Raw genomic sequence first — 12,883 nt, 5'->3', positions numbered from 1 at the left:
AATAGAAATTAACTGTTATTGCTGAACTCTGTTCTTGCATTTTGAAGGAACAAACGAATAAAATTTCGGACATTTCTTCTTCAGAAAAACGGGTGGTGCACAGTTTCAGAGTTATAGGATCCTACCATCAAGAAACGTATTTGTTAATGTACACTTTTCACAAAAAAAAAAAAAAAAAAAAAAAAGGCATAGTTCTATATCTTCCGTATTTAATTAATGTTAGTAGAAATATAAATAAAATTGTTTTATTCCCCGTGCAGTCCAGCACGTGACGAATATTAAAAGAAAGCTAAGCCGGAAAATTAAAAATACAAGAGCGCCTGCATTTAAAACATTAAATAAATAAATATCTCCTTTTCATTTCGAGAAAATACCAGAAAATTCTCGCGCATTTAAAAAGCTTATATAAGCGGCATGAAAACCTCTCAATTCGTTGTTTTTAGTTAGTTGTCGTTTTAACAGTTTCTTTTAGAAAACTGCTCTTGTTGACTGTAACGAATTCGCTGATTAGCTTTCTTTAGCTGTTTTGAATTACGTTCTGTTGAACGTTTGAGTAGTTAAAAGATAACTACTGTGAGATATTGCAATACTCTACGAATATCCGAGAAAATTTAAGAATTTTGTTTTATTTATTTTTGATAATAATAAATCAAACTCATTTTTCATCGGACTTGTGCATTCAAGTCATAACGAACCCGTAAGCACGTAACAATATATTAGATTTTTCTGAAATGACATACCGATTTTTTTTTTTCCATATTTCGATTTTACGACTCACGCGCTGGAGATAAAATTGTTTGATTCCCTATAGTGTCGCTACTGCTGGTTTTGAAATCGTTGAGTTTTTTTAAACAAAAATTCGTTAAAATTTTACAAAACATGAAATACACAAGAAAACTAATCCGAAATTCCAAATTCGGGATTGTAAATGCCCATATTCGGGTAGAGGAGTATGTTATTTGAAATTTGATGACTCTAGGTCCTTTCGTTTTTTCGCAATGCAAGAAAAATACATACATCCATGCAAAATTCTTCATTGTTTAGTTTCTTTAAATATAATACAGGGGGATAATATTTTGAGGAGACTATCTGAAAAGTGATGCATCGCATTTAAGTCATTCGAAACAAAATGCCGTTTCGATACTAGCAGCTGTTCTGGGCTACGCCCCTTTGGGCTAAAACTGCGAAATTCGTTATCGATATATTTTCATTTAAAAATATCGCAGAATTGCACAAAAATGGCACTGCGCACACCCTTGACAGGGTGTTTATGTACACATCGACCTATTTTCACTTAAAGAGTAAAAGAAAATTGACAAAAATCCAATTGTTTTTACCCTTGTAAAAGGTGTAGTGTGGTGTGGTGGTGTATTTAATTATGGCAAAGCCAACTAGGGCTATCTGCCTAAGAGGAGGGGGGCATCCCTCCTCTTAGGCAGATAAAGATTAGATTCCTTTCTAAGGGAAACTGGCTCGTATACATGTTACACACGGGGAAAACCACGAAAACGCCCATGCAGCCAGCCCGTTCGCGGGATTCGAACCTCGGACCGAACTACCAGTGTTCAGCGACTTTACCGCTCGGCCGCTGGTGGGCTTTTACCCTTGTAAAAAGCGGCAAACAAAATAAGTGGGCGATTCTGCAATTTACCGAGAATATTTTCAAAGGAAAGGCATCATTCATTATATTTAAAAGGGTTCATTCATTGTATTTCAAAGGGCACCGAAGGTTTTAACAGTGAGAGGAACATACATACATACAAGCAGCTTCTTCATTATTTAATTTCTTTGAAATTAATACAAGGTGATAATATTTCGTGGCAACAATTTGAAAAATGATTCGCCATTTATAGTGGACGAGGCAAAATCCCGTTTTGAGACCAATAGCCCATTCGGACTAACACCCTTTTGGGCTATTAATGATCTTTTAGCATTTATGTGAAAGAGGTGGACGAAGCAAAACGAGCTGGAAGCATTGTTATAATACAGGGTGTTTATAAAGTCCCGGATCCATTTTGATGTTTAATAACTCATAAAATAATGAAGATATAAACAAACTTATGCGATTTATTGATGAAATAGGTTTGAATATCTTTACTTTTGTAAATATCGTCTGCGCGTGTAGTTAATTTCAGATAATTTCATTTTCTAGTCTAAATATCTGTACTTTTCTAAATATCGTCTGCTTATTAATTGCATTTTTCTCTCTTTTGTTTTTGGCATCTTTCTGGCATTGTTAATCGCCATAATGTGCGCATATGGGGATCTGAAAAACCCCCATGAATACCGTGAGACACAGAGGGATTCCCCAAAGGTTAATGTGTGGTGGGGACTAATGCACGACCGAGTCATTGGGCCTTTCTATTTTTACAGAAAAGACGGTCTCATCAGTCATATACTTAGACATATTGGAAAACTTCGTATTTCCACAACTAGAAGAGCTTCAGCCACATGTCTTTCTGCAACAAGATGGTGCACCACCTCTTTGGGGTACCATCGTTCGTATCGTAGTTCTTTGAATGACCATTTTACAGGAAGAGGGGCTAGGAGGTCGAATTCCTTGGCCACCCAGATCATTTGCTATACGGCGCTGGACTTTTTCCTTTGGAGATTTGTCAAGGACAACGTTTACAGGAGGAGAGTGTCGAACATGGATGACCTAAAACCCAGAATTACAACCGCAATAGCCTCTGTGGATGCCGACATGCTTGCCGGTACCTGGCGTGAAATTGAATATCGACTTGATATTCTCCGTGCGACGAAGGGGGCACACGTGGAAGTTCATTGACAAGGGTCATGAAACTTTTTGAGTTATTATTTTATGAGTTATTAAACATCAAAATGGATCCGGAACTTTATAAACACCCTGTATATTTAAAAATCCAACAGGAAACATGTTTTAATAATGTGTAAAAATCGAGGCTCAGCTAGCAATAATTAAGGTGTAAAAACACTCGGTGACACCACTTACTTACACCAAATTTTAAATTCCTGACAAACCGAATTTAAATAGAGCTAGAAATAGCATGTAAGCGGTATAACGTGTTTGGCAGATGCAACCATTTTACCGATTTTAATTAAAAATATGACTTTGTAATGTTTCTTCCAATCTTGAAGTGGAAACAAACCTCGGAGATAAAACAATATATGATGCTAGTTATTTTACATTTTTTAAACTAACGGATAGAAAACAGAGCGAACAAACTACTGCGTTATTAAACGAAATATTTTATGTGTTGAAAAGCGTAACCTAGCACAGTTACTCTGCTTATTTTTTTTCTTTCTCTTAAGAGACACTAAAGAATTCAAATGTAATTTTCTTCGCGAATCCCCTACACAGACTTTTCAGACTTCATTTTTTTTCAAAAAAGTAAAAATGAAAGAGTAATTTAAAGCATCTACCATTTTAGAACAAAAGCTTCCAAAAATATTCTTAAGAACTGTTGACTTTTGAAATTTTCACATATACCCTGTAGGCTGTTTTATCAGGTTGTTTTTGTTAAAAGAAATCCCTTTCATTGATTTGATTCTTATGCGCTGAAATATATTACCTGACACCAAACAAAATGCTTTCACTCTTCTTATCTTTTCAGCATTTGTATATAGGTAGCTAGCTCTAAATGACTTTTGCTTCTTTAAATCTGCTTTCTAATTTTTAACTCAAATGGCGTTAGCCCAGAAGGGATATTGATTTCAAAAAAGGCATTTTGCGTCGATTCACTTTTCAAACTATTGCCACTAAATATTATCGCCATGCATTACATTTAAATAAATTGAATAATGAAGAATTTGCATGAATGTTTGTATGTTTCTCCCATTGTGAAAAAACAACGGCACCTAGCCCATCAAATTTTGAATAATATAGTCTTCCAACCGAACAGGGGCATTTAGTCCGAATACTGCAATAACTGGGCGATATTTTGATGATGACAAGGGTTTCATCTCCAAATAAATTTATATTGAAGCTACAAAAAGCACCTTTAAATTGTTACATTTACCCGCTGCAATTTTGATAACATTAACTGATTCATAACACTAAGCGATGACGAAAAAAATACCCTTGAAAACAACAGTGGAATTACTAGAGTACTGAAAAGTGTTTGATATCGTTATTTTACATAAAAAAGCTGCCCACCAGCGGCCGAGCGGTAAAGTCGCTGAACACTGGTAGTTCGATCCGAGGTTCGAATCCCGCGAACGGGCTGGCTGCATGGGTGTTTTCGTGGTTTTTCCCATGTGTAACGTGTATACAAGCCAGTTTCCCTTAGAAAGTCCTCCACGAAAGGCACCCCTCCCCTTAGGCAGATAGCCCTAGTGTGCTTTGCCATAATTAAAATACACCACACCATACACCTATACATAAAAAAGCTATGACAACAATAAAGCGCACTTTATATTTTCGGCTAATCTTTGGAATATGGTAACAGGTAGTTTGGAAACATTTTGGTAAGGCGATAAAAGTTACTAGCTAGGACTTTAGCAATAATCTGAGAAGTACACAGTTCCAATCCCAGATTATTTTGTCTCAGAGAAATGAGAGATCATGAGACATGTCATGTGACATTTATGGACGAATCAGAGTTCTTTAATCCAAAAAGGGGGGAAATTTACAAAAATATCTGGAGTACTTCATACCATTTTTTATGTTCAGCTTCATTCCATCTTGCATTTTATGTGATCATCCAAAAGAGTTGCTTGAATGGTGTATGAGTGTAGGATTAATTGCAGATAAGTATGAATGTCCAACATGTGGGAATAAAATGAGATTGTGTGAAAGGAAGGATATTACAGATAAGTTTGAATGCCAAATTTTCGCCCAAAATTCGCCAAGTTACCATAATCCGAAGATTCACCATATTTTCTATTTCATTAATCATTACTTCAAAGTAAAGAAATATTTACGCAAAATCTCGGCGGGCAGAATGGATGCAAAATACACAAGTGGGCTTCCTCAGAATTAAGATTTCTCCAGTCTAGATTTGTGAAGGCCTCTTAGAGGGTTTTAAACCTCAATATTCCTGTTGAAAATAGTAATGTACTTGTAGACTCGGTGGGGTTTTTGGAAATACCCTATAATTTGAAACTGAGTGAAAATAGACAAAATACACACTAGATATTATGCCAAAACAAATGCTTTGCCACTTTTAGACAATAACTATTCTGAACCAGAATGGAATCTGAAACCAGAATGGATCCTGAACCAGAAAATATGCTTACGGCTCTAGAATGAATAATGCTGTGCAGGTGTATAGTGTAAACCAGCGATTCTCAACCGAATGTACGCAAGAAAAAATAAGTGGTAATAAGCCAAAAAACAAAATATTTCTAACTACGAAATTCCAAAATTAAATACTTCAATATCCCGCTTACTACCAATAAGAATATTGAAAAGAAAAGACAAATTGTTTCTAGATAATTGTTTAATTTTCTCTGCGATTCAAAATTTGAATTGCATAATTGTTCATTTAGTGAATTATGGTTGGCACGTTTAGATCATTTAGCTGATATTTTTGTTTGAAACGTTCAATGAATTAAATTTAAGATTAAAAGGACAAATTTTGTATTTGTTTACCATTAGATATAAAATAAATGCAATGGTAAAAAATTCGAGCTAATAATCAAAGAATTGTATAATAATGTTTTAAGCTTTTTACCACTTTTAGAAAGCTTCTAATAGAAAGTAATTTGAAAATAATAGAAGAATTAGTATCCGGCATTAAAAATCATTATTTTTCACTAATAAATAATTTCAACATACAATTTTCCCAGCATTAGGAAAAAGAAAATTGGATTAGTTCAAATGTACCTGAAATTTGATCTCGTGAAGAAAAAGAACAGTTGATAGAAATTTTCTATGATCGAAATCTAACTGCAGATTTCAAAAATGGCACAATCGTGAACTTTCGGCTGAGCCGAGAAAAAGGAATTTAAAGGCATTTCAAATAAAGCCATTAACTGCTTTTTTTGCACAACTTATTTGTGTGAATAAGGATTTTCTTCCATGTTATATTTGAAAAAAAATACAGAACAAAATTAAAAGTAGATCCCAATTTACTTAAGTGAAGCAAGACAAAAAAAAATTTATCTCGCCAAAGATTGATCTCAGACAAAGAAATTGATCTCCCTTAAACAGGCCAAAATTTCCCTCTAAATTATAGAATTAAAGTATTATAGCTTAAATTCCGATAATTAAAATGGTAACCAACTTTTAATCTAATGTTTTCATGTGTGATTATTTAATACATATAGCCAATAGGTTGCGCAAATGGCAAAATATATACTTTTTTAATATTTCTATTGTAAAACTGAAAAATAATCATATGCCCTTTCGGTTAATCTATGGATTATGGTAACTTGGTGATTTTTTGGCGAAAATTCGGCGACCAACCCTGCTACAGCAACTTGCTAGTTTTTGTTTGGACGCCATTTTGTTTTCACAAAGTAAAGGCATGTTTTTTTTTTTTTTTTTTTTTTTTTTTCTAACAATCTGCTAGCCGAATTACGCTTATGCTAGAACTTCTATGGAACAAAAGTGCTTATTCATGACGAAAATTAGGTGCGAAATTGGGACAAAATGCAGAATCGCCCAGTGCTTGCCGCATTTTTAAGAATTCCACATACACGGTATCATCCATGTACACGTCGACCTATTTTCACTTTAAAAAAAATATCCCAGAATTGCACAAAAATGGCATTGCGCACACTCTTGACTTTATCCATGTACACTGCTAAAGTCCTAGCTAGAACCTTTATCGCCTTAACAAAATGTCGCCAAACTACCTGTTACCATATTCCAAAGATTAGCCGCCCTTTCTGTAAAACAGATATTATGAATAAGTAGCGGTTGATCTTTAGAATATGGTAACTGGTAGTTTGGCGACATTTTGGAGGCGATAAAGGTTACTACCTGGGACTTTGGTAATAATGTGAGCAGTACTCAGTTCCGATTACGCATTATTTTGTGTGAGGGAAATGAGAGATGGGATATGTCATGTGATATTAATGGACGAATTACGGTTCTTTAATCGGAAAAGGGGGGAAATCGGGAAAAAATCTGGAAATTTTGTATTTGGTTTATTCTGTGTTGTGTGAAACAGTGTTCGTGAATTTTTGGATCCCATGGCCGTAACTAAAGAAAAGTTTATCGGATACGTAATCAAGATTCTGAAGAAGATTAGGTAAGTTAGTATTTTTATCTATTTGTGGATATTATTTTTATGCATTGTTCTAAATGTAAGGTGGAAGTAAAGGAATTTGGTATTATTGGGAAAATTGTTATTAGCAATGATTTAGTTTAAAGTAATTAGGATTGTAAGATAATTTTTATTAATTTAATGTTGTGCTCATTTATATTTTAAGTAGTGTTTTTGAATTTAATTATATTTTAATTAAATGATAGTTATTTTGTGAATTTTATGTTTGTAGGAATTTGGTATACGTTTAAGTTGAAGTAAACGTGCATGGAAATAATTTAAATATTTGATACTATGTATTTGTAATGCTTGCGGTATGAATTCGTTGGTGACGTGTATAATGTAATAGATGATTTAGAGGTAAAAGTTTTTGGATATTTTATTTATTTTATATGTGGAAATGTTCATATTTGTAAAGGGTAAATACTTTTTCGCGATCAGGTAATTTCATATATGTTCTTTTTACCGGGTTTAAAGATTGAGAAAATTGTCATGCATTTTCGTGAAATTTTTCTAATTTATGAGAAAAAAGCAGTGTACATGGATATAGTGAAGAGTGTGCGCAATGCCATTTTTGTGCAATTCTGGGATTTTTTTCAAGTAAAAATAAGTCGGCGTGTACATGGTTTATGTGTATGTGTTATTTTGAAAAAAGCGTAAGGAGTTAAAATTCACTGCAAAATGGTATTGTGCACTTTTTCCCAATTTTGCAGTGAATATTTGTCATGATTAAGCAATTTTGTTAGATAGAAAGAAAAGAAACACGTCTTTACTTCGTGAAGACAAAATGGCGGCGGGGAAAAAAAAATAGAGGGTTGCTGTAGGAGAGTTGGTCGCCAAATTTTCGCCAAAAAAACGTTAAGTTACCATAATGTAAAGATCAACCTAAGTAGCATATGCTCGTCTGTCCGGATCTTGATCCCTAAGTTTTAAGAGAATGGTGATATTCTTCTGCTGTATTGGATGGCCAGGGATCTTATGTCATGAGCACATGGTTGCTGTGCCTCTAATCACTCAAGAATTTTAATTGTTGAATTTTATTATTGTAAAGACTTGAATTTTAGTGCTGCAATTATAAAGTGATTTTTAATATTTTGGTGACATAATTTCTGTTTTAATTTTTTTTTGGCTAGTGGCGTGAAGTAAATGGATTGATTTTCGAATATACCCTTAACAAATTAACATATTTCCTGAAAATTATAGTTACGTGATAATTTAAGAGCTCAACATCTAATTCTTAATTATTAATAGGCATTTTGTTTTACTCCGTAATAAAGGATTTAATTATTTCTGCCCAGTACGTTAAATGGCGTTACGTTACCAAGTTTCAAAAATTTCAAAGCGATGTGGCAAATTGTTCTTGTTGTTGCTTATGCTCGCTCGTCTGACGTAATCATCCCCAGCCCACGAAAACCTCGTGGCAAGAAACGCTAGATTACGCCTGCCGTTTGCACCATTCAGGTGACAGTGCGATTTTGCTCAGTTCCGCTCTAATTTTGATAGAGAGCACACCGAGGGTTTTCCACCTCTCTTCCCCTTCCATCAAACCACAGAGAGGTCTTCCGGATCGCCGCATATTTATGGTGCCGCCATGCTGCACCGACACTAGATATTTACAATCATCCATGCATTCTCAGGGATCGCAGCGGTCAACGACGTTAACCACTATACCGGCTGGGCGGTGGCAAATTGTTACGTAAATATAGCCTTCGTTGTGGCTGAAGATATTGTTTCTAATTACGTCATATTAAAAAGCAGAAACTGAACTAAATAATAAGTTTTTTATTACAATAAATTAAAAAGGTTAAGAAATAAAACCTATGCTGGGTACAAAATATCGTATAAAGCATTTAAATGGAATAACGTATGTAATAAACCTGAAATTTAAATATGCTTTACATGCTAGTTTTGGGAAAAGATTCACATTTTAAACAATAGCTTAGAGCGTGTAACCTTTTAGGTTGATCTTTACATTATGGTAACTTGGCGTCTTTTTGGCGAAAATTTGGCGACCAACTCTCCTACAGCAACCCTCTATTTTTTTTTCCCGCCGCCATTTCGTCTTCACGAAGTAAAGACATGTTTCTCTTCTTTTTATCTACTGAACACTTCTTCCAACAATCTACTAGCCGAATTACACTTATGCTAGAAATTTTATCTAACAAAACTGCTTAATCATGACAAATATTCACTGCAAAATTGGGAAAAAGTGCACAATACCATACTACTTACGCGTTTTTCAAAATAACACATACACATAAACCCTGTACACGCCGACTTATTTTTACTTAAAATACATCCCAGAATTGCACAAAAATGGCATTGCGCACACTCTTCACTATATCCATGTACACTGCTTTTTTCTCATAAATTAGAAAAATTTCACGAAAATGCATGACAATTTTCTCAATCTTTAAACCCGGTAAAAAGAACATATATGAAATTACCTGATCGCGAAAAAGTATTTACCCTTTACAAATATGAACATTTCCACATATAAAATAAATAAAATATCCAAAAACTTTTACCTCTAAATCATCTATTACATTATACACGTCACCAACGAATTCATACCGCAAGCATTACAAATACTTAGCGTCAGATATTTAAATTATTTCCATGCACGTTTACTTCAACTTAAACGTATACCAAATTCCTACAAACATAAAATTCACAAAATAACTATCATTTAATTAAAATATAATTAAATTCAAAAACACTACTTAAAATATAAATGAGCACATACATTAAAGTAATACATACATAAATACCCATTTCGAATTCACTTTAGTTACGGCCATGGGATCCAAAAATTCACGAACACTGTTTCACACAACACAGAATAAAGCCAAATACAAAATTTCCAGATTTTTTCCCGATTTCCCCCCTTTTCCGATTAAAGAACCGTAATTCGTCCATTAATATCACATGACATATCCCATGATCTCTCATTTTCCTCACACAAAATAATGCGTAATCGGAACTGAGTACTGCTCACATTATTACCAAAGTCCCACGTAGTAACCTTTATCGCCTCCAAAATGTCGCTAAACTACCAGTTACCATATTGTAAAGATCAACCAAATTTTATTCTATACACATACGTTAACCAATAAATTTAATTGCATTGTACTTGTGTTATGTTGCATAAAACCTTATACCCTTTAGCGAGATAACAGCAATATTAATTTAGAAGAATACTTGCGTAAATCTCGTCAAAAATTAATGAAACTCTACTTCTTTGGGGACAACAAGACGCATGCAGTGCAAAATCTACAAGATCCGTGTGTAACATATATGTATAACCTGAAATTTTAAAATGCTTCGATATGCTCTTTTGAAAATTAAAATCAACATTTTAAATGAAACTGCATAGCCTGTAATATTGTAATTCTAGAAACGTGCTGTTCGCACGTTTCTAAAATGCTTTGCTATAAAAACCTCGCCGGTACTTACGTATTATCCGGTCGACCGGCCAAGTAGCGCGATTTAGCTCCAGCTATGGATGACCGAGTCATTTAGAATTCCGCAGTAGCGAATGGCAACTGGGGATTATTACCGAAATTTGCACCATCAGTTGACAGGATAATACGCAAGTAACAACTCGCCTGCTTGGGAAAAGAATTAACTGCAGCTATATTTTTGAAAGTGTAAATTATAGTCTACTACTTGACAATAGTTTTCATGCAATTTGCTGCTTTTAAAGAAACAATGAACAGAACGCTAAGTTAAGAGAACTCTTTCCGAAGAAATTCACTCGTATCTGGTTATAAAAAAATGCACTGAAAGCCACAGGTTTTCGATATTTAATATTGTTGACAAAAAAGAAAACAAAAAGTCAGAGTTTGTCGTCAAGTGGTAAAATTGTTCTTCCAAATACATATCCAAGGAAAGAACAGAATGTTCCGTATGTTGCAAAAGTAAGATCTTTAATGATAAAAGAAAAATCCTCTTTGTCGAAGGGTAATTGCAAAATCATTAAAATGCACAGCGCCTGCCGTAAACAAAGTGATTAATTCTAATTCGAAACTTAAAACGGTGATAAAAAGATAATTTGCATAGTCATTCTCCATGACATATCGCCAAGAACGCACTGCAGAATTCTTTGTAAGAAATAGCCCACCAGCGGCCGAACGGTAAAGTCGCTGAACACTGGTAGTTCGGTTCGAAGTTCGAATCCTGTGAACGGGCTGGCTGCATGAGTGTTTTTGTGTTTTCCCCATGTGTAACGTGTATACTAGCCGGTTTCCCTTCGAAAGTTCTCCACGAAGGCATCCTTTCCCTTAGGCATATAGCCCTCGAGGCTTTACCGTAATTGAATAAGCTAACCGGTAAAATCCTAGTACAGTAAGACCCCGCTTAACGCGGGGGATACGTTCCATCAAAGTAGAGCGTAATGCGAAACAGCGCTAAACGAGGCTATCTTTACATGTAAATATTGGGGTTAGGAGAAGATGGCTAGGAAATTGGTTAGGTATTAAATTTAAAAAGTATGTTTTTTTAATAAAAATAAAACCACACATTTATTTCTTAAAGCCCAAATTAATACCACATTATTATTTCTTGCAAAATATAAATAACAAAACGAGTATTCTTAAAAAAAAAAAACAAATAAAATTCTAAGTCAGTCATATTTAGTTAGCCTTCCGCGTTTTCAGTGTTCTGCCTTTTTGTGACAAAAGCATCTAATGTTGTTTGCCTTTTTCTTTTGCGTTGTTCTCTTAAAAGTTCTTCATAAACGGATAGAGCATCTCTAACACCACGCCTTACTTTTGAGCTCCTGTCAAAATTCGGATCATTTTCAATGAATTGATCCATTATTTCAGTTATGGTAGACAAACTCCTTTTTACAAACGCCATCGATTCTTTTTGCTCTTCTTCTGAATCACTGCTGTCAACATTTTTGTTTTCTTCTTGTTCAGTTAATTCCTTGAGCTCATCATTAGAAAGACTAGCCGCTGCTTCTTGAATTATTTCTTCGACATCTTCCACATTTACCCCTTCAAAATATGTCTGTACAATACCGCACCAAACAAGAAATACAAGTACACTCAGCGATTTCGTGGAATCCCCGGGTTGAAATAAAAGAGCGCTAAACCGAAACAGCGTTAAGCGGGGTCTTACTGTATACGGTGCAGCCTTGGCGCGACTTTGAAAATTATCGCCAACACCAAAAATGATCCAAAGAACGTCTATATATATATATATATATACTCTACACTATATACTATGGGTGCATACATAGTATATATGCATAGTATATGCTATGTTTAGCTATATATTTTCTTTGAATGACCCGTTAACTACTCATCGTATATGTCCCGTTTTTACTGCTCATCATAAAGTCGCCAAAAAAGGCCGAATCCAGTGTGCACCGAATACTAGGATTAAACCAACCTAACCTTGTAAGAAATATTTATCCGGATAAAAATGGAAAAATGTTGTCACGATAGATTAATCTTGGGTGTATTTAAATAACTACAGTAAAAAGAGATCCATTTATTGTCATCGGAGAGGAGAAAAATGTCTTAAAACAGGGTTCAGGAAATTTAAAGAAAGTTTTTCAAAGGATTTATAAATGTTTGTTTTTTCATCTAACGGCAGATTAAAAATAAAGAGAGTGAATACAAATGTTAAGATCGACTCCACATACTATCAAAAACATATTTTATACCCAATTTTTAAATATA

General features: G+C 34.3%; 1 protein-coding gene across 1 annotated transcript in view; it reads left to right on the top strand.

Moving 5' to 3' along the window:
- Positions 1 to 12,883, top strand: part of LOC118203378 (neuropeptide F receptor-like) — a 252,079-nt gene that overhangs the window by 120,965 nt on the left and 118,231 nt on the right. The gene's annotated exons all lie outside the window — the stretch shown is intronic.

Source organism: Stegodyphus dumicola, chromosome 11 (genome assembly GCF_044657685.1).
Source record: "Stegodyphus dumicola isolate Sdum_Otavi_A_Nest chromosome 11, ASM4465768v1".
In the NCBI taxonomy this organism is placed as follows: Eukaryota; Metazoa; Arthropoda; class Arachnida; order Araneae; family Eresidae; genus Stegodyphus; species Stegodyphus dumicola.
Note: the sequence above shows the minus strand (reverse complement) of the source record. Positions and strands in the feature narration are given on the sequence as shown.